Raw genomic sequence first — 21,353 nt, 5'->3', positions numbered from 1 at the left:
CCCACTCATTATCTCAGCCTATCATGGCTAGCGGGAAGGTTGCTCCCTTTTCCGTGGCTAAACCAACTAGGCTCGTAATTTAACAAGTGTATTCGTTTGTAATTAAGGCACATGAACGTTCACATGTTCCAGAAGGCATTTCAAATGGCGCTCCTGTGAAGTAGTGCCTAGCTTCCTAAAACGAGCCACAATTATACAATTATTTCAGTTGTTATAAAGCAACCATTTTTTGGAAAAGCCCTCTATATTCACAGATTTTAGTCTAAGCCTAACAGTAACACACAGATCTCTGGTAATGCTGTTATAAAAAAAACAGCAGCGTTAATATGCTAAACAGTATGTCAAGACTGTTCGATTTCTCAGCTGTTTAATACCACTGTCCTACGGGTCACTGCAAACGTAACAGGTTTCAGAAGGAAAAAAACAGAGCTTTTAGCAGTCCTTTAGAAGGTTACATATACATTTAAGTCATTTACCAGACACTCTTTTCCAGAGCGACTTACAGCACAGGGAGTGTATACATTTTTTGTCCTTTTTCGAACTGGAACCCACAACCCTGGCGTTGCAAGCGAAATTCTTTACCAACGGAGCCACACCGGACCCCAGGAGCCCAGGTTGATTAATGGTCTCTTTCCTACACCTACTGAAGGCTTAAAGCTTTTCAACACCTTATGGGAATAGAGGTGAAAGTGAGTAATCACTGGAATAGAGAGAGAGAGAGAGAGAGAGAGAGAGAGAGAGAGAGAGAGAGAGAGAGAGAGAGAGAGAGAGAGAGAGAGAGAGAGAGAGAGAGAGAGAGAGAGAGAGAGAGAGAGAGAGAGAGAGAGAGAGAGGACATCACTGAATGTCCCTTTGCTGTTTGACTGAGATTTTATTCAGGGTTCTTAACATTCAGATGAGCACCTCTCTCATACATCTGAATTGATGACCTCCTCTTCAGTAGCCATAACACTCGTCAGAGCTCTGGCTCTGTGCTTCACAGTGCTATATGGATTTTGACTGACAGATGTTCTGAACATGAACACCACGGGTGACAAGAAGTTGCCCACATCACTCCCGGTAATTGGGCAACTTTTGAAAATGTTCTGGGTTCTGAGTGAGGTAAATGTTGTAAATTAGGATGACTCCATGCATTTTGAAAGATGTTGAGTATTATAATACATACTTCTTTAATGTCATACAAGCAAGCACTTCACAATTCCAAATCATAAAACTCATGTCATATACAGTGTCAACGTTTATGATCAGTAAGTTTGAAGTACAGTTACAAGATGACATGGTGTCATACACTGGGTTGTTTTGAACAGAATGAGCCTATGTTTGTTTATTGTGAAGAAAATTTGCCGGTCACACGCACCTGAATGCAACCATCATGACTCCATTCTACGAGCACTAAAATTACGATCTGTTTCTCTGAATTGCCTTGTGAAAGCCTAACACTGTAAGATCGAATTTTATAGTGTAACTTAGCTAGTTATGTTGACAATAGAACAAGCTTTCAAATCATGCCCAGCTGACACAGATTGCAATTTATAATGGATCGCTTTTGGATTGCGTAAACAGCAACAGTAATTGTGTGATGGTGGGGATGCAACGTTGTGTTCCAAATTAAATAACTACAAGTGTGCTTGCTCTAGTTCCTCAACGGCACAGCTAGGAGAGCTCAAAAAATGACCTTATCGATGAAGACTCTTCTTTGAAGAAAGTGCATTGAAATTGCTTAGGAACCGTGCACACTTTGGAGAGGTGTGTGGCTACTTGGAGACATCAGTTAGTCCTCTCTGTCAAACCCATGTACTTTTTTTGTCTTACTGTCTGTTGTACCTACCCAAGAATTAATAGAGCTGTCATGTAGTTAGCTAGCTAGCTACCTAGGCTAATCACCATATTTTAATTCGTTTGACTGCAAAATTAGCCCTCAACAATCACAGGCAGCTAGCTAAGCTAGCTAGCAGAAAAACCACAGCCATGTAATCTCCATAGACAAACATTGGCACTAGAATGGCCTTACTGAAAAGCTCAGTGACTTTCAATGTGGCACCGTCATAGGGTGCCACCTTTCCAACAAGTCAGTTCGTAAAATTTGTGCCCTGCTAGAGCAGCCACGGTCAACTGTAAGTGCTGCTTTTTGTGAAGTGGAAACATCTAGGAACAACAAAGGTTCAGCTCACAGAACGGGACCACCGAGTGCTGAAGCGTGTAGCCTGTAAAAATCGGCCTCGGTTGCAACACTCACTACCAAGTTCCAAACTGACTCTGCAAGCAACATCAGCACAATAACTGTTTGTCAGGAGCTTCATGAAATGTGTTTCCATGGCCCAGCAGCCGCAAACAAGCCTAAGATCACCATGTGCAATGCCAGCGTCGGTTGGAGTGGTGTAAAGCTCACCGCCATTGAACTCTGGAGCAGTGGAAACGCGTTCTCTTGAGTGAGGAATTACGCTTCACCATCTGGCAGTCCCACGGACAAATCTGTGTTTGGTGGATGCCAGGAGAACACTACTTGCCCAAATGCAAAGTGCCAACTGTAAAATTTGGTGGAGGAGGAATAATGGTCTGGGGCAGTTTTTCGTGGTTCGGGCTAGGCCCGCTAACGCCTCAGCATACCATGACATTCTAGACAATGCTGTGCTTCCAACTTTGTGGCAACAGTATGGGGAAGTTCCTTTCCTGTTTCAGCATGACAATGCCCCTGTGTACAAAGCAAGGTCCTTACAGAAATGGTTTGTCGAGATTGGTGTGGAAGAACTTGACTGGCCTGCACAGAGCCCTGACCTCAACCCCATCAAACCCCTATGGGATGAATTGGAACGCCAACTGCGAGCCAGGCCTAATCGGCCAACATCAGTGCCCGACTTCACTAATGCTCTTGTGTTTCAATGGAAGCAAGTCCCAACCCCATATAAATGCCCAAGATTTTGGATTGAGATGTTTGACGAGTAGGTGTCCACATACTTTTGGTCATGTAGTATAGCTATATTTTAAATCACTTTCACTTACTTAGCTAGCAAATGCAGCTAGCTAGTTTAGCCTACTCAAACACCCAGGTCAAATAGAGGGATGATATGTTAGCTAGCTGGCTATGACTATCCAACACTGGAACTCTTCCAAGTCAAGGAAAGCTTTTGGTTTTACTAATTTATTGCCACCAGGGCCCGTCTGTGTAACTGCTAAACTGCTTATTGGCTGTACACTGTATTGCATGATTGTGGCGGGTTTACTAACACGTTAGTTCTATTAGCTATGTTGACTATGATATTACTTTAGCTAATATGGTGACAACAATGTGAGCTGTGGGAAGAGGTTATCATATGAAGGTTTGGCTTGGAAAGGTTTTTTCGACTGGTCACAGACAGCTGATGTGTTGTGCTTTGAAGTCCACAAGCGAAGGGACAAGGTGAGAGGAGGAGAGTGCATAGACGCGAGAAGGAATACAACAAACTGTTTATATGTGGCTATGAAAGTTGATTCTGTTGAAAAACTTTTAAAACGGAAGCAAACAGAACGAAACGGTTATAAACATATCGGAATTAGTCCAATAGAAATTCTCGTTTGCAACTGTTGGACTAATGATTACACCCTGGATCAGCTAGATGCAGGCAAGAATGTGCAAGGTGGTATTGAATGTGTCACTGTCTGCCCATGTGTCACTACGTTGTAAACTTTCATTCATAGGGTAGTTTGTAGCAACCTCATGATGGATATAAGGAAAAATGTTGTATCATGTAGTAGCCTAAACCTATTGATGTTACATTGAACTGGGTGAATGGAATATGAATCATCCAATATGCTGTAATAGAAGTAAGGCCATGCACATAAAGAAAATATTGTTCTGCATCATCTTAAATGGCACCGACCGCCACTGAAATACAGGTAACATTTTCTTTAGTTCGTCTCTGCAGGTTGGAGCCTGGTGGAGATAGATGCAACCATACTCTAATAGGCTGACCACACTGCTCGCGTCGCGTCAACAAGCGCCTGCGTTGCCAATGGCTAAAATAGAACTCCTTTCTATTTCTGACGCAGATCGCGCTGCAAGTCCTGCCTCTCCCATCTCCTCATTGGTTAATAGAAGCAGGTACCCACGTGCCATCTCCTCATTGGTTATACCCACGTGGGTGATTAAAAGACGAACTGTGTTGCCGGTCGGTGTAGTAATAGTATGAAAGTTTAGATGACAATCACCATATAAGTTCAAAGATGAAAAAGCCTGGAAGGAGGAGAGATGACTAGAAACGATTCGGTTGACCGTTTTATCTGTGGATTAATTGTCGGAGTAGAGGACCTTGTGCATTTCAGGAAAAATAACAACTCAATGTTTATATCCCAGGACAAATTAGCTAGCAACAGCAAGCTAGCTAAATAGGACAAATTAGCTAGCAAGTGCAAGCTAACTAGCTAAATTGCCATAAATGTTTAATGCTTTTCGACCTGTCCCCAAATTAATGTAATTGGCTCAGAGTTTGTTTTGATATTTTAACCTGCGTGTCGTGATCGCGTTTGGTGTAGGGGGACAAAATAAATGTATGCACGATGGCGCACGATGGCGCACGCGCGCAGCCGGTTTGGGTTCCGTGTAAGACAGGACATTTATCTGCATCCAGGTTGAGGCTTGCTACCAGCAGGAACATGGAGCACTCTGTGTCAGTAAGTCATGATATTATTTTTTCCATTACATTGCATGATACAATTTCAGGAGCTAATACTCCACTCATATGAGTGGAGAAGCCCTATGCACCATACACCTGTCCACTCCTTGAGCAACTTCCTGTCGGTGAGACTGTGATTAGAGGGTTAGGTAGGAGACCCTGGGCCAGTGCTAGGTCAGGGGCTCTTCCTCTTTCGAATAGAAGACTTGATGCACTATTTAAACCTCTTTTACTATGGCAGTCTGTCTGTGTGATGATGACATAGCATATTATCTAGGGCCTATGATTGTATTGTATTTACTGTACTCACTCCAACACTCATGCTCTCTCTTCCCTGTACATGTCTCCCTTTAATAAAAACTAACACGTCCATCCCCATATCCCCAGCTGAGTCTGCTGGGCTATGCAACTATCAAGGTTTTTTCAATGGCCACATTTTGGGGTACCCAAATGCAATAAAGTTTTGCTAAAAACAACAAATGTTCATTTTTTTATGGTAATATTACAAAACAAGAACTTTTTCATAGCATGTCTGTCACGTTGGTCTTCGAATTCGTAACTTAAACTTCAAGACAAATACACCTAGAGCTTATGACTGAAAAGGTCCAGAGTGAATACATTTTTATTCATGTATATCAGACACATCACAGGTGTGTCAACTGAAATATACACGGAGTTTACAAAACTTTAGGAACACCTTCCTAATATTGACTTGCAACTCCGTTCTGCCCTATGAACAGCCTCAAATTGTCGGGGAATGGACTACAAGGTGTCAACGGCATCCACAGAGATGCTGGCCCATGTTGATTCCAATGCTTCCCGCAGTTGTGTCAAGTTGGCTGGATGTCCTTTGGGGTGGTGGACCATTCTTGATACACACAGGAAACTGTTGAGTGTGAAAAACCCAACAGCGTTGCAGTTCTTGACACTCTCAAACCAGTGCGCCTGGCACCTACTACCATATCCCGTTCAAAGGCATTTCAATCTTTTGTCTTGCCTATTCACCCTCTGAATGGCACACAGTCACAATCCATGTCTCAATTGTCTCAAGGCATACATAGTTTTTCACCTGTCTCCTCCCCTTCATCTACACTGATTGAAGTGGATTTAAGGTGGATTTACAGGTGTTGCTGTATTCCCAGGTAAGGCACTTGCTTCCGGTACTACTGAAGCCCCCAGTATTCAGTCAGGCAGCTTGAAGAAGATGTGTGTCACCATCCAGGCCTATGTCACAGCATGCAGTGAGTGACCTGATAGGGAGATGACAATACATGCATTATGTGCCTTTTATCACCAAAGCCATGTTAGCATGCATTGCACATGTTGCTGAACAATTCAACCATTTTGTTACTGTTATAGATATATGGAAATTCACATACAATATTCAGTTCATAAACATTGACTATAATACCTCTCGGGTCCTGTGGTGAAACGACTGCTGATATGCTTTGTAAATACGGGCCCTGGTCTGTCCATCTGAAATGCAACAACACCAAAAACATGAATAATAAGAATGATCCTAGTCAGTCAATAACTGAGTAACTAATGAAACACTAATGTAAATGTGCAAAAGCCTACTCAGCCAAATTTGACCAAAACAACAAAAGCTACAGTATTTGCAGTAAAAATCAAGAGGGGCATGTTTCTTGACAACTATTTTAGTCACCAACGCATCAATAAACAGGCAGGGAAACCAAATAGTTTCACAAAAAAATTTCAATAGTCAGTAACCAGTCTTTAAAATATATAAAAAATAGAGCAACTGCAAGTATATAGTTGTTATTTTCTAGAAACCTAGCTACAGTCCACTTAGCTAGCTAGGTAAGATGGTGAACTCAGAGACTGATGGTAGGAGTTAGCTAGCTTTTCCCCAGCAATTGTAATCTAGCTAGCTATATATTTATACAAATGGTGGGGGGGGGGGGAATTGCCATCTACAAGGGGTGTATATTCTAGTTTTATTGGCAAATGTAACTTGCAACATGGCCTTTAAGTGATGATAGCTAAATGGAAATAGTCTAAAGGCTGCAAGCTACACAGACATTGTCTGACTGGATACATCGTCTTTGATTCATTGCCACCAAATATCCCCACAAGTTCTGTCTCTGGCAAAATCCAGATAACAAATTGGTTGAGACCGTACATCTTAAGTGAGGCTCCCATTCACTCGATTAATGAGCAACAACGTAAAGTATCCAAGATTTATACGCTGCCATTTGTTTTAGAACAAAGGATAGACAATGTTCGTTTCAACAGTATCTCTGTGATTAAATTGACCCTACCATTCCTAGTCTCTTTCTCTCGCTCTTCCTTTTCTCTCTCTCTCTCTATATATATACAGTGGGGAGAACAAGTATTTGATACACTGCCGATTTTGCAGGTTTTCCTACTTACAAAGCATGTAGAGGTCTGTCATTTTTATCATAGGTACACTTCAACTGTGAGAGACGGAATCTAAAACAAAAATCCAGAAAATCACATTGTATGATTTTTAAGTAATTAATTTGCATTTTATTGCATGACATAAGTATTTGATCACCTACCAACCAGTAAGAATTGCCCGGCTCTCACAGACCTGTTAGTTTTTTCTTTAAGAAGCCCTCCTGTTCTCCACTCATTACCTGTATTAACTGCACCTGTTTGAACTCGTTACCTGTATAAAAGACCACCTGTCCACACACTCAATCAAACAGACTCCAACCTCTCCACAATGGCCAAAGACCAGAGAGCTGTGTAAGGACATCAGGGATAAATTGTAGACCTGTACAAGGCTGGGATGGGCTACAGGACAATAGCCAAGCAGCTTGGTGAGAAGGCAACAACTGTTGGCACAATTATTAGAAAATGGAAGAAGTTCAAGATGACGGTCAATCACCCTCGGTCTGGGCCTCCATGCAAGATTTCACCTCGTGGGGCATCAATGATCATGAGGAAGGTGGGGATCAGCCCAGAACTATACACGGCAGGACCTGGTCAATGACCTGAAGAGAGCTGGGACCACAGTCTCAAAAGAAAACCATTAGTAACACACTACGCCGTCATGGATTAAAATCCTGCAGCGCACGCAAGGTCCCCTGCTTAAGCCAGTGCATGTCCAGGCCCGTCTGAAGTTTGCCAATGACCATCTGGATGATCCAGAGGAGGAATGGGAGAAGGTCATGTGGTCTGATGAGACAAAAAATAAGAGCTTTTTGGTCTAACTCCACTCGCCGTGTTTGGAGGAAGAAAGAAGTATGAGTACAACCCCAAGAACACCATCCCAACCGTGAAGCATGGAGGTGGAAACATCATTCTTTGGGATGCTTTTCTGCAAAGGGACAGGACGACTGCACCGTATTGAGGGGAGGATGGATGGGGCCATGTATCGCGAGATCTTGGCCAACAACCTCCTTCCCTCAGTAAGAGCATTGAAGATGGGTCGTGGCTGGGTCTTCCAGCATGACAACGACACGAAGCACACAGCCATGGCAACTAAGGAGTGGCTCCGTAAGAAGCATCTCAAGGTCCTGGAGTGGCCTAGCCAGTCTCCAGACCTGAACCCAATAAGAAATCTTTGGAGGGAGCTGAAAGTCCGTATTGCCCAGCGACAGCCCCGAAACCTGAAGGATCTGGAGAAGATCTGTAGGGAGGAGTGGGCCAAAATCCCTGCTGCAGTGTGTGCAAACCTGTCAAGAACTACAGGAAACGTATGATCTCTGTAATTGCAAACAAGGTTTCTGTACCAAATATTAAGTTCTGCTTTTCTGATGTATCAAATACTTATGTCATGCAATAAAATGCAAATTAATTACTTAAAAATCATACAATGTGATTTTCTGGATTTTTGTTTTAGATTCCGTCTCTCACAGTTGAAGTGTACCTATGATAAAAATTACAGACCTCTACATGCTTTGTAAGTAGGAAAACCTGCAAAATCGGCAGTGTATCAAATACTTGTTCTCCCCACTGTATATACCTGGATGTGACCCACGTCTGCGCCTTTCTGACTAAAATAAAACTTCTGTTGCCAAAAGTGCTAAACCTGTTGATAAATCACTGTGGCTCTATGGAAGAACTCCTCCACTGATTATCATTGTTTGCCAGACCTGCTAAGAGCTGTTAGAAACCTGTCTCAGGATGGACCAAGAGCCATTAACCAAATCCTGTTTATTATCCCGGCAGCTGGCCAAGCACACAAAAACTCAGTCATTACAAACAACTTGGAAATGGGTGAAGAAAAATAAAGTACGAGGACGGATGGTTGATGGTTGACTCAAGCTGCCTGATTATTCTAGAAAGGTGTTTTTGTAACCCGAAGAAGAGAGTCATTTAGGGATTTATGGTGTCATGGATTGGTAGATTGCATGGAGAAGGATCAAACGTTTGGAGTTTAATGCCTGGGATTTCTTATCCATTATATACCTCTATATGTACCAGAGGACTGAAGGGGATTTGAGGGGCAACAGGGCGTTGGCAGTTCAATGAGGTACTAAGAGAGGACATCAACAGACTGTTTTTCATGTCTCTGGAAGGAGATAGAACCTCCCAAAAGTAACAGAGATCGGATCTTCACAACACAACACTTCAGATTCATACGGTGTGTGTGTGTGTGTGTGTGTGTGTGTGTGTGTGTGTGTGTGTGTGTGTGTGTGTGTGTGTGTGTGTGTGTGTGTGTGTGTGTGTATGAATGAATTAAATAACACATCAATAAATTAATAAGAGTGTTAAAGTGAATGCCATTATACTAGATGTTTTGAATGTTTTTTTTAGGAGCCAGAGCGAGTTAGGGACAGAAAGAAGTGGCATGGTGTTTTCTGGCTAGTTTTGGCTAGTTCCTATAAATGTGTGCTATATTACAGACTAGTTCTGATCAGGTCACCCCCGTCCCTCCCATCAATTTGTACAGACAGATCTGTTCTCTCTTCCTCAGTTGTTTTTGTTATTCTCTTCATGCAGTCTTCCCCACTCTAACAATCAACTGCCACTGGAACACCGGTTCAACATCTGAGCTGTTTACCGTATGAAACACTCTCATCGTTCTCCAGAGGAGTAACAGCGTCTTACCACTGAACTCTGGCTCACATTCACACACTAGAGATGAACACTGTGTATGACATGGTCTGTATCCATTGCGAGTAGCCTTTAGATGTGGGTAATTTCCACCAGACGAGGCACTCTATCTACCAAATTGTTTGACATTTTATGTTGCAATATACCTTGACAAAGTGTTGGCTCACATTAGCTTCCTCATCATCCAAGGTATTATGGAGATCACGTTTTATTGGTATACATCAATAAACAACACACAGTAAACATGCAACTTATAAAATGTCCATAGCTAATATCCAAGTTGGCTGGAGTCCGACTTTGGGAAATTGTTGAACTGATATGGAACACTCCATGAACCCAATGATTTTTGCTCAATGTGAGTTGAATTTGAAAAACAATGTTGAGTGAACTGAAATTTTGAAGTTTACCTTTGCCACACAAATAGCTGGGAAGATCACACAAGTTTAGTCGTTTGCTGCAATGTAAAATACTGTGTTGGCTTAAATACATGTGTCTCATTAACATATTACCCAGTGTGCCTTTTGGCAAGTTGTATTTTAATTTATTTTAGTCAATTTACTTGTCAGGGACCAGTTTACAACTAAAACATTTATTTCAGAGGCTGAAATACTATATAATACATTAAACCAGATATAGCAAGAAAAGTACGTGGATTTGTTCTATCAATTAGTCATGTTGTTTTCCCTGGTCTGGTCTGTGGTTAGTCAGACCAGATTGAAAGAACCCACTGTCTGGTCCATTCATTTGATCATCAATGAAACTGGAAAGGAGTCAAATGGGACTGACTAAGTACAACATTAATCTACTTGTCTGAACCAATAAATAAATAATAACTTCCGTATTTAAGCAAACATCTATATTACAGTTCATCCAACTTTGGAACTCTTGGCATAATGGCTCAGGTGTTGGGTTGAAAGGTGCTGGACCTGGGTTCGAGGCCCGGTCGGGACTTAAATTGAGAGGACTTGCGATCAAAAGTTGAGTCAACCTAAAAAATCAAGGCAACCATCTGTAAGACTTCAATTTGGCAAATGTGTTGAGACAATTCAGCAATGTATGTTAGCAGACCTTTTCTGCCCCAAAGTTGAGTGAACTAGAAATCGTATTGCAGCTGGTTGCCTTGATTTTTTAAGTTGACTCCACTTGACTCCAGTATAGCCCAATCCCAGATCCATTTGTGCTGTCTTGTCCCACTGGTGTTTGTGTTTGATTTTATTTAGAAAATAAAGAAGCAGTTTTATCGACTTCAATTGTCCTCCAAAAGTTTCAGAATGTTAACATCACACCCCTTATGGTCAGCCATTCTAACGACTATAGGAGTTGACTATTTACGCAGAAACAATCTGAGACCAGGCTAACGTCACACTGGATGTCTTCTGGTGTTTTGATGGACACCAGCATCCTAGCATTCGTCCCAGTCACACTCTCTACAGGTTGATCTTGTTCTGTCGTTGAGATGAGAGTGTGACCTAAAGGCACAGGAACATGTTGCTTTATGTGATGTTTCTTTATGATCAAAATCATTGGGTTTTTGGGCTCCTGAGTGGCGCAGCGGTCTAAGGCACTGCATCTCAGTGCTAGAGGCGTCACTACAGACCCTGATTCGATTCCAGGCTGTATCAGAACCGGCCGTGATTGGGAGTCCCATAGGGCGGCGCACAATTGGCCTAGTGTCGTCCGGGTTAGTGTTTGGCCAGAGTAGGTTGTCATTGTAAATAAGAATTAGTTCTTAACTGACTTGCCTAGTTAAATAAAGGTTAAATAAAATAAAAATGTGTGATCCGCTGGAGGCTTGTCGGAGGAGCTATAGGAGGACGGGCTCGTTGTAATAGCTGAAATGGAGTAGAAGTAACGGAGTCAAACGTGGTTTCCATATGTTAGATGTGTTTGATACCATTCCATTTATTCCATTCCAGCCATTACAATGAGCATGTCCTCCTATAGCTCCTACCACCAGCCTCCACTGATGTGATCATATGCTACTCATACGCTATCCTGTGTTATTATCCAATGGCTTCACAAAGCACAATCATCTCGTGGTATAGTTGAACAATTCTAGAAAATAAGTTCCTGGACTTTTAGAACTTTGTCCAGGTCTTGCTGATTGCTATGAAATAGTGGTCTGCCAGTTGAATCTGTTATTGTCCTATTCCCTCACTTGCCAGGTGAACAGTCATAGAATGTCTACAGTAGAAATGTTACAGTACTGTCATATGAATCATCCAAGACAACACATTTAAAAGCTAAACCTACTTTTATTGAGCAATTGGTAAACCTGTTATGATATTTCCACTTTGACATTGAAGCTCCAGTATTTTTCCACAGTACAGGCTGGTATTCTCTGAGCTCCAATTTTCTCTGTATGTTTATACAGGGTTAAGACAGCTCAAAGGCAATCCTAGCCCTGTAACTGGCTACACATTTAGGTCTGGATTCAATTTGTATCGCAAAAGTGTTGTAAAAGATCCAGGTTAAAATGTGAAAGTCATTTCTGATTGAGCCGACATATGCAGCGTTTACCGTGTATGCAGTATCCACGAATGCTGAAACATTGCCTTTACATTTCAATCGAGCTATAACACAGATCTTCCGCGATACTTCTGGGATACGGATTGAATCCAGCCCTTAGGCAGCCCAATTCTTATCTATGTTTCACTAATTTGAACAATCAGATCTGAAAAATATCTGATGTGAAAAGATCTGATGTGATTGGTCAAAGACCAATTAGGGGGAAAAATATCCGCATTGGGCTGTCTGTCTAAATGCAGCCTTAGTCTGCCTGTTCTTTCGGCACAGCACTCAGCACAGCCTTGCATGCAAACCTAATTGGCCTCAGCTGCTGATGCGACGCTATCAACCGGGGCATACATTCACAATGTTCTGTAACTATTTCCAAGGTAGTTGCTGTAAGTGAGAATGTGTTCTCAGTCAACTTACCTGGTAAAATAAGGGTAAAAAAAACTACTGGAACCTGTTGCTCACCAATACTGTGTGTTCAATTTAGGATTAAAGTAGTGTTTGCACATTTTTAGACCTTTTATTCTTGTTTTAGCTATTATAATGTGCATGTTTTATGTCTGAGTATTTATTGGTACTAAAACTCAAGATTTTGAGTCTACTTTTGAAAAACGACAAGAAACAGCCAGCTTCATCACACACTATCACAGGTTTGTACTGTTCTGACATTCTTTTGCAGCTTGTGAACTACAGTGGCAAGAAAAAGTATGTGAACCCTTTGGTAAATACCTGGATTTTAGAATAAATTTGTATAATAGATAAACACAGTCTGCTTACACTAATACACAAACAATTATATGTTTTCATGTCTTTATTGAACACACTGTGTAAACATTCACAGTGCAGGGTGGGAAAAGTATGTGAACCCTTTTATTTAATAACTGGTTGACCCTCCTTTTTGCAGCAATAATCTCAACCAAACATTTTGTAGTTGCGGATCAGACCTGCACAAAAGTCAGGAGGAATTTTGGACCATTCCTCTTTACAAATGTGTTTCGGTTCAGCAATATTATTGGGACGTCTGGTGTGAATCGCTCTCTTGGTCATGCCACAGCAGCTCAATCAGGTTAAGGTCAGGACTCTGACCGGTCCACTCCAGAAGGTGTATTTTCTTCTGTTGAAGCCATTCTGTTGTTGATTTGTGTTTTGGGTCGTTGTCCTGTTGCATCACCCAACTTCTGTTGCGCTTTGATTGGCGGACAGATAGCCTTACGTTCTCCTGCAAAATGTCTTGATTAACTTGGGAATTCATTTTCCTGTCAATGATAGCAAGCTGTCCAGGCCCTGAGGCAGCAAAGCAGCCCCAAACCATGATGCTCCCTCGACCATACTTTACAGTGAGGATGAGGTTTTGATGTTGTTGTGCTGTGCCTTTTTTTCTCCACACATAGTGTTGTGTGTTCCTTCCAAACAACTCAACTGTAGTTCCATCTGTCCACTGAATATTTTGCCTGTAGTGCTGTGGAACATCCAGGTGCTCTTTTTTGGACAACAGTGGATTCTTCTGTGATGTCCTCCCATGAACACCATTCTTGTTTAATGTTTTACGAATCATAGACTCGTCAGAGATGTTACCATGTTCTTGAGATTTCTGTAAGTCTTTAGCTGACACTCTAGGATTCTTCTTAACCTCATTGAGCATTCTGAGCTGTGCTCTTGCAGTCATCATTGCAAGACTTCCACTCCTAGGAAGAGTAGCAACAGTGCTGAACTTTCTCCATTTATAAACAATTTGTCTTACCATGGACTGATGAACATCATGGCTTTTAGAGATAATTTTGTAACCCTTTCCAGCGTCATGCAAGTCAACAATTCTTAATATTAGGTCTTCTGAGATCTCTTTTGTTCAAGGCACGGTTCACATCAGGCAATGCTTCTTGTGAATAGTAAACTCACATCTTGTGAGTGTTTTTTATAGGGCAAGGCAGCTCTAACCAACATCTCTAATCTCGCCTCATTGATTGGACTCCAGGTTAGCTGACTCCAATAAGCTTTTGGAGAAGTCATTAGCCTAGGGGTTCACATACCTTGAGCCATTTTTACAGTTCAACCTTGAGCTGGTTACTTCAATCTTTGATCATCCTGGAATGTTGGATCTTTAAGCTGCCTAGGAAAAAATTCTGTATATTTCGTACATAATTATTTGTAGGTGTTTTTGTGTGTTTTTTTTATTCTACAATTCTATCAGAGTTTTGACCACATATAACCTGCGATCTCGACTATATCAGTTGCAGGACAGTGATGGCAGGTCTGTTTGTTGGGCTGGTTAACTAGCTGGCTAATGTTTTTATTCAAATTTCACCTGGACAAGCCCTGGTTTTTGGTTTCCCCTGCCGGTTCCTGGAAGGACAAGGACTGTGTGCGGAGAAGTGATGGCTGAGGCTGCTGGGGACTTTCCTGGACCATGGCTGATGTGTGACAGGTGGGTGCTACGCTTAGGCCATGGTGGACTAGATACTTATGGAGGAGCACCTACTACATAGGAACTGTGAATGTCCAAAACAGCAAGGTGAGCTCCTGGGCACCTGTCTGTCAGACTGAGTTTCTCTTGGCCGTAACATCAATGACCTTGTCCACTCAAGCAAACTGCCCAACAGACAGTTCTGCTCAAGCCCTGCTCCACAGCTCTGCTCAAGCCAACTTCCCACAGATGATGAACATTCCTAGATACTTTCATCTTTCATTAATTGTCCATTGTTTATTGTGCTTTAGTGCAATATTTTCACATGGTCCTTTGTTTTTCCAATTCAGGTTGTTGCTGCCAGTTGTACAATGCCTAGTTGAAGTTGAAACCACAACTTATTATCTCTTTCTGGTTCTCACAACCCTGTGTGTGCGTGTTCTCACAACCCTCACTGGCATATCCCTCTGATGCACAGAAACCATGCTCACGAAGGGTGGAGTGCTAAAAGTACTCCTAAAAGGTTTTCTACAAGGCAAGCCACATCACTTCTACCGTGACCCCTGACCTATACTTCAAAGAGAGGACAAGGGGATTATTTAGACCATTTTATTCCATTTCACAGGCCCATTCAGTTAGTTTCTCCTGTATTTTTTATCATGGATTGCTTGGTGCCTACAGCTCAGGGGAAATGACAGAATATATAAAACAAGAGATCAAAGCATATTGATATCATTAGGGTTTCTAACTAAGAACTAATAATACCGTTCTGATATACCTTGACTGTATAATCTCTCTGTTTTCACGTTGCTTTGCATTAAACTGGTTTTGGTCTAGAGTTATTAGATTGTACTTACTGTAGACTGGTAACAGACTGTGCTCTCTCTCATCCATGTATTTTTTCCTATCTCCCTTTATCTGGCTTATTCCATCAGTAGGGGGCTCAGAGGAATCTACTATGTCACGCTTAACAAAACTCAACCAAATTCAATTAACTACTCCACTGTGAGTTATCCAAACAAAATCTCCACTTTCACTTTGACTGCAGGATATGGCATGTGGTAAGAATCTTGAATTAAATGTTTTATTTTTATTTTTTTAAGATTCCCTTTTTTTAAATTGTTAAGTTACTTGGGAACTTAAGAAATATTTGTGTATACACTTAAAAAGGGTGAGAGTTGAACTACGATTTTAAAATGCATTGAATGGCTGAATGAACATGACATTTGATCTCATTACTTCAGGTAAAAGAGCAAATCCAAACTCACTGGACCGTTTGATTGATCAAGTGCTTCTGGAGGACTACATTTAATAGATACATGGATAAATAAATGCATACATGAATAAATGTTTATTGATGGTGTTTTAAATAAGCTTCCAACATTCACTGTGTCTGTAAACATCATTGATTAGCCAGCGAGTTGTTGATTACTGATTAGCCTTGATGTTTCTGTTTCACGCTTTTTCAAATTCTAACAGCTTTCATGAGTCAGTGGTTTGAATGTGACTTTTGACACTTTGGTAAACAACAGAGGAGACAAATCTGAACAGTATATACTGAAAATATTAGCTGTGTGCAGAATGGGGATAGGCTGTAAAAGACTGAGGAGGTAGTGAAGAAGCATGTAGTAGCGCCTCATCCAGTCCATTCCCACACATCACAATGTCTAAGCATAGGGTTTCTGGAAGAGGTTTTCTATACACCTCAAACATCAATATTATAGTTAACACTGTCTCAAGATCAAGTTGAAACAGTTGCTTGATGTTTTAAGGCACTATGGGGCTAACAGGAAATTAATGTTAACTCAGAAGATCAGGTCTAGCCAGGTATAATCCAGTGTTACAAATGAATACAGGTTCTGGGTAATCCAAACGGATATGCTATTATGTTTCACCCTAATTTTACTTCACAAATGGAACATATCAGTTTGGATTCCAGGCAATCTGGCCTTAATGGCCATGTGTAAGTCGCTCTGGATAAGAGCGTCTGCTAAATGACTTAAATGTAAATGTAATGTACAGTACTCTTATCTCCACCCGGCACAGCCATAAGAGGACTGGCAACCCCTCAGAGCCTGGTTCCTCTCTAGGGTTCTTCCTAAATTCCTGCGTTTCAAGGGAATTTTTCCTTGCCACCATGCTTCTAGGCTGGGTTTCTGTATAAGCACTTTGTGACATCTGCTGATGTAAAAAGGGCTTTATAAATACATTTGATTGATAGGGAAAGAGTTGTGATAAGCAGTGATTTAGTATTGGCAGGCTGAGAAAAGGAGTGTGAAAATATTAACACAACGTTCCTACATATAGTGCATTCAGAAAGTATTCAGACCCCTTCCCTTTCTCCACATTTTGTTACGTTACAGCCTTATTCTAAAATTGATTAAATAAAAAAATGTATCATCAATCTACACCCCATAATGACAAAGCGAAAACAGCTTTTTTTAGAAATGTTTGCAAATGTATTAAAGATAAAAAACAGAAATAACTTGTTTACATAAGCATTCAGACCCTTTGCTACGAGACTCGAAATTGAGCTCAGTTACATCCTGTTTCCATTGATCATCCTTGAGATGTTTCTACAACCTGATTGGAGTCCACCTGTGGTAAATTCAATTGATTGGACATGATTTGGAAAGGCACACACCTGTCTATATAAGGTCCCACAGTTGACAGTGCATGTCAGAGCAAAAACCAAGCCATGAGGTTGAGTTAATTGTCCGTAGAGCTCTTGGACAGGATTGTGTCGAGGCACAGATCTGGGGAAGGGTAACAAAACATTTCTGCAGCATTGAAGGTCCCCAAGAACACATTGGCCTCCATCATTCTTAAATGGAAGAAGTTTGGAACCACAAAGACTCTTCCTAGAGCTGGCCGCCCTGCCAAACTGAGCAATCGGGGGAGAATCTACTGTCACGCTTAATAAAACTCAACCAAATTCAATTAACTACTCCACTGTGAGTTATCAAACATCTCCACTTTCCTCCAATTTCACCTTGACTGCAAGATATGGCATGTGGTAAGAATTTTGAATTAAATATTATATTTTCATTATAGATACGTTAAAAAAAAATAAAAAAAAAATGTATCTAGGAACTTCAAATATTTGTGTATCAAATCAAATGTATTTATAAAGCCCTTCCTACATCAGCTGATATCTCAAAGTGCTGTACAGAAACCCAGCCTAAAACCCCAAACAGCAAGCAATGCAGGTGTAGAAGCACGGTGGCTAGGAAAAACTCCCTAGAAAGGCCAAAACCTAGGAAGAAACCTAGAGAGGAACCAGGCTATGAGGGGTGGCCAGTCCTCTTCTGGCTGTTTCGGGTGGAGATTATAACAGAACATGGCCAAGATGTTCAAATGTTCATAAATGACCAAGCATGGTCAAATAATAATAATCACAGTAGTTGTCGAGGGTGCAGCAAGTCAGCACCTCAGGAGGTAAATGCAGTTGGCTTTTCATAGCCGATCATTAAGAGTATCTCTACCGCTCCTGCTGTCTCTAGAGAGTTAAAACAGCAGGTCTGGGACAGGTAGGCACATCCCGACTGAACAGGTCAGGGTTCCATAGCCGCAGGCAAGAACAGTTGAAAGCTGGAGCGAGCAGCAACGGCCAGGTGAACTGGGGACAGCAAGGAGTCATCATGCCAGGTAGTCCCTGAGGCATGGTCCTAGGGCTCAGGTCCTCCGAGAGAGAGCGAAAGAATAGAACAGAAAATAGAGAAAAAGAGAAAGAGAAAGAAAAGAGAGAAAGAGAGGAATAAGATAGAGCATACTTAAATTCAAACAGGAAACACGATAAGACAGAAGTACTCCAGATATAACAAACTGACCCTAGCCCCCGAGCACATAAACTACAGCAGCATAAATACTGAGGCTGAGACAGGGAAGGACGTTCAGGAGACACTGTGGCCCCATCTGAATGATCCAACCGCCGGTACAGGGCCAACACCGGACCTATGATATCAACCCACCCACTTTGCCAAACACAGCCCCCACACCACTAGAGGATATCTCAACCACCAACTTACCAATCCTGAGACAAGCCGAGTTATAGCCACAAGATCTCCGCGACACGGCACAACCCAAGGGGGCGCCAAACCCAGACAGGAAGATCACGTCAGTGACTCAACCCACGCAAAGTGACCCCCCTCCCTAGGACGGCGATGAAAGAGCACCAGTAGCCAGTGACTCAGCCCCTGTAATAGGGTTAGAGGCAGAAGAATCCCATGTGTGTTGGTGGGGGTTAGAGAGGGGACCGGCCAGCAGAACAGCAAAGGCTGTTCGTTGCTCCAGAGCCCTCCCGTCACCTTCACACTCCTGGCCACCAGTACTACACTCAACTCATATGACCCACTGGAAAGAGATGAGTCTCAGAAAGACTTAAAGTGAGACGAGTTCTGTGTCTCTCACATGGGTAGAGCAGACCATTCCATAAAACTGGAGCTCTATAGGAGAAGCCTGCCTCCAGCTCGTTTGCTTAGAAATTCTAGGGAGGCCTCGTCTTGTGAAAGACGGAAAGTAGAGCATTGCAGTAGTCTACCTACGTAACAAAAGCATGGATTAATTTTTCTGCATCATTTTTGGACAAAAATTTCAGACTTTTTGCAAATGTTACGTAGATGGAAAAAAGACTGTCGTTGAAAACAGTCTTGATATGTTTCGTCAAAAGAGAGATCAGGGTCCAGAGTAACGCCGAGGTCCTTCACAGTTTATTTGAGATGACTTTACAACCATCAAGATTAATTGTCAGATTCAACAAAAAGATCTCTTTGTTTCTTGGACCTAGAACAAGCATCTCTGTTTTTGTCCGAGTTTAAAAAGTAGAAAGTTTTGCAGCCATCCATTTCCTTATGTCTGAAACAGGCTTCTAGCGAGGGCAATCTTGGGGTTTCACCATGTTTCATTGAAATGTACAGCTTGGTGTTCATCCGCATAGCAGTGAAAGTTACATTATGTTTTCGAAAGACAATCGCCCAAGAGTAATATATATATGAAAACATTAGTGGTCCTAAAACGGAACCTTGAAGGAACACCGAAATGTACAGTTGATTTGTCAGAGGACAAACCATTCACAGAGACAAACTGATATCTTTCCGACAGATAAGATCTAAACCGGCCAAAACTTGTCCGTGTAGACCAATTTGGGTTTTCCAATCTTCCAAAAGAATGTGGTGATCGATGGTATCAAAGGCAGCACTAAGGTCTAGGAGCACGAGGACAGATGCAGAGCCTCGGTCGGACGCCATTAAAAGGTAATTTACCACCTTCACAAGTGCAGTCTCAGTGCTATGATGGGGTCTAAAACCAGACTGAAGCATTTCGTATACATTGTTAATCTTCAGGAAGGCAGTGAGTTGCTGCGCAACAGCTTTTTCAAAATGTTTTGAGAGGAATGGAAGATTCGATATTGGCCGATAGTTTTTTTATATTTTCTGGGTCAAGATTTGGCTTTTTCAAGAGAGGTTTTCTTACTGCCACTTTTAGTGAGTTTGGTACACATCCGGTGGATAGAGAGCCATTTATTATGTTCAACATAGGAGGGCCAAGCACAGGAAGCAGCTCTTTCAGTAGTTTAGTTGGAATAGGGTCCAGTATGCAGCTTGAAGGTTAAGAGGCCATGATTATTTTCATCATTGTGTCAAGAGATATAGTACTAAATCCTAGGTCCTGGCAGAGTTGTGCAGACTCAGGACAGCTGAGCTTTGGAGGAATACGCAGATTTAAAGAGGAGTCCGTAATTTGCTTTCTAATGATCATGATCTTTTCCTCAAAGAAGTTCATGAATGTATTACTGCTGAAGTGAAAGCCATCCTCACTTGGGGAATGCTGCTTTTTAGTTAGCTTTGCGACAGTATCAAAAATAAATTTCGGATTGTTCTTATTTTCCTCAATTAAACTGGAAAAATAGGGTGATCGAGCAGCAGTGAGGGCTCTTCGATACTGCACGGTACTGTCTTTCCAAGCTAGTCGGAAGACTTCCAGGTTGGTGTGGCGCCATTTCCGTTCCKATTTTCTGGAAGCTTGCTTCAGAGCTCGMGTATTTTCTGTATACCAGGGAGCTAGTTTCTTATGACAAATGRTTTTKGTTTTTAGGGGTGCAACTGCATCTAGGGTATTGCGCAAGGTTAAATTGAGTTCCTCAGTTAGGTGGTTAACTGATTTTTGTCCTCTGARGTCRTTGGGTAGGCAMAGGGAGWCTGGAAGGGCATCAAGGAATCTTTGTGTTGTCTGAGAATTTATAGCACGACTTTTGATGCTCCTTGGTTGGGGTCTGAGCAGATTATTTGTTGCGATTGCAAACGTAATAAAATGGTGGTCCGATAGTCCAGGATTATGAGGAAAAACATTAAGATCTACAACATTTATTCCATGGGACAAAACTTGGTCCAGAGTATGGCTGTGGCAGTGAGTAGGTCCAGAGACATGTTGGACAAAACCCACTGAGTCGATGATGGCTCCGAAAGCCTTTTGGAGTGGGTCTGTGGACTTTTCCATGTGAATATTAAAATCACCAAAAAAATGTAATATTATCTGCTATAACTACAAGGTCCGATAGGAATTCAGGGAACTCAGTGAGGAACACTGTATATGGCCCAGGAGGCCTGTAAACAGTAGATATAAAAAGTGATTGAGTAGGCTGCATAGATTTCATGACTAGAAGCTCAAAAGACGAAAACATATATATTTTTTTGTAAATTGAAATTTGTTATCGTAAATGTTAGCAACACCTCCGCCTT

This window comes from Salvelinus sp. IW2-2015, linkage group LG1, assembly GCF_002910315.2.
Source record: "Salvelinus sp. IW2-2015 linkage group LG1, ASM291031v2, whole genome shotgun sequence".
NCBI lineage: Eukaryota > Metazoa > Chordata > Actinopteri > Salmoniformes > Salmonidae > Salvelinus > Salvelinus sp. IW2-2015.
This window is presented reverse-complemented; position numbering follows the sequence as displayed.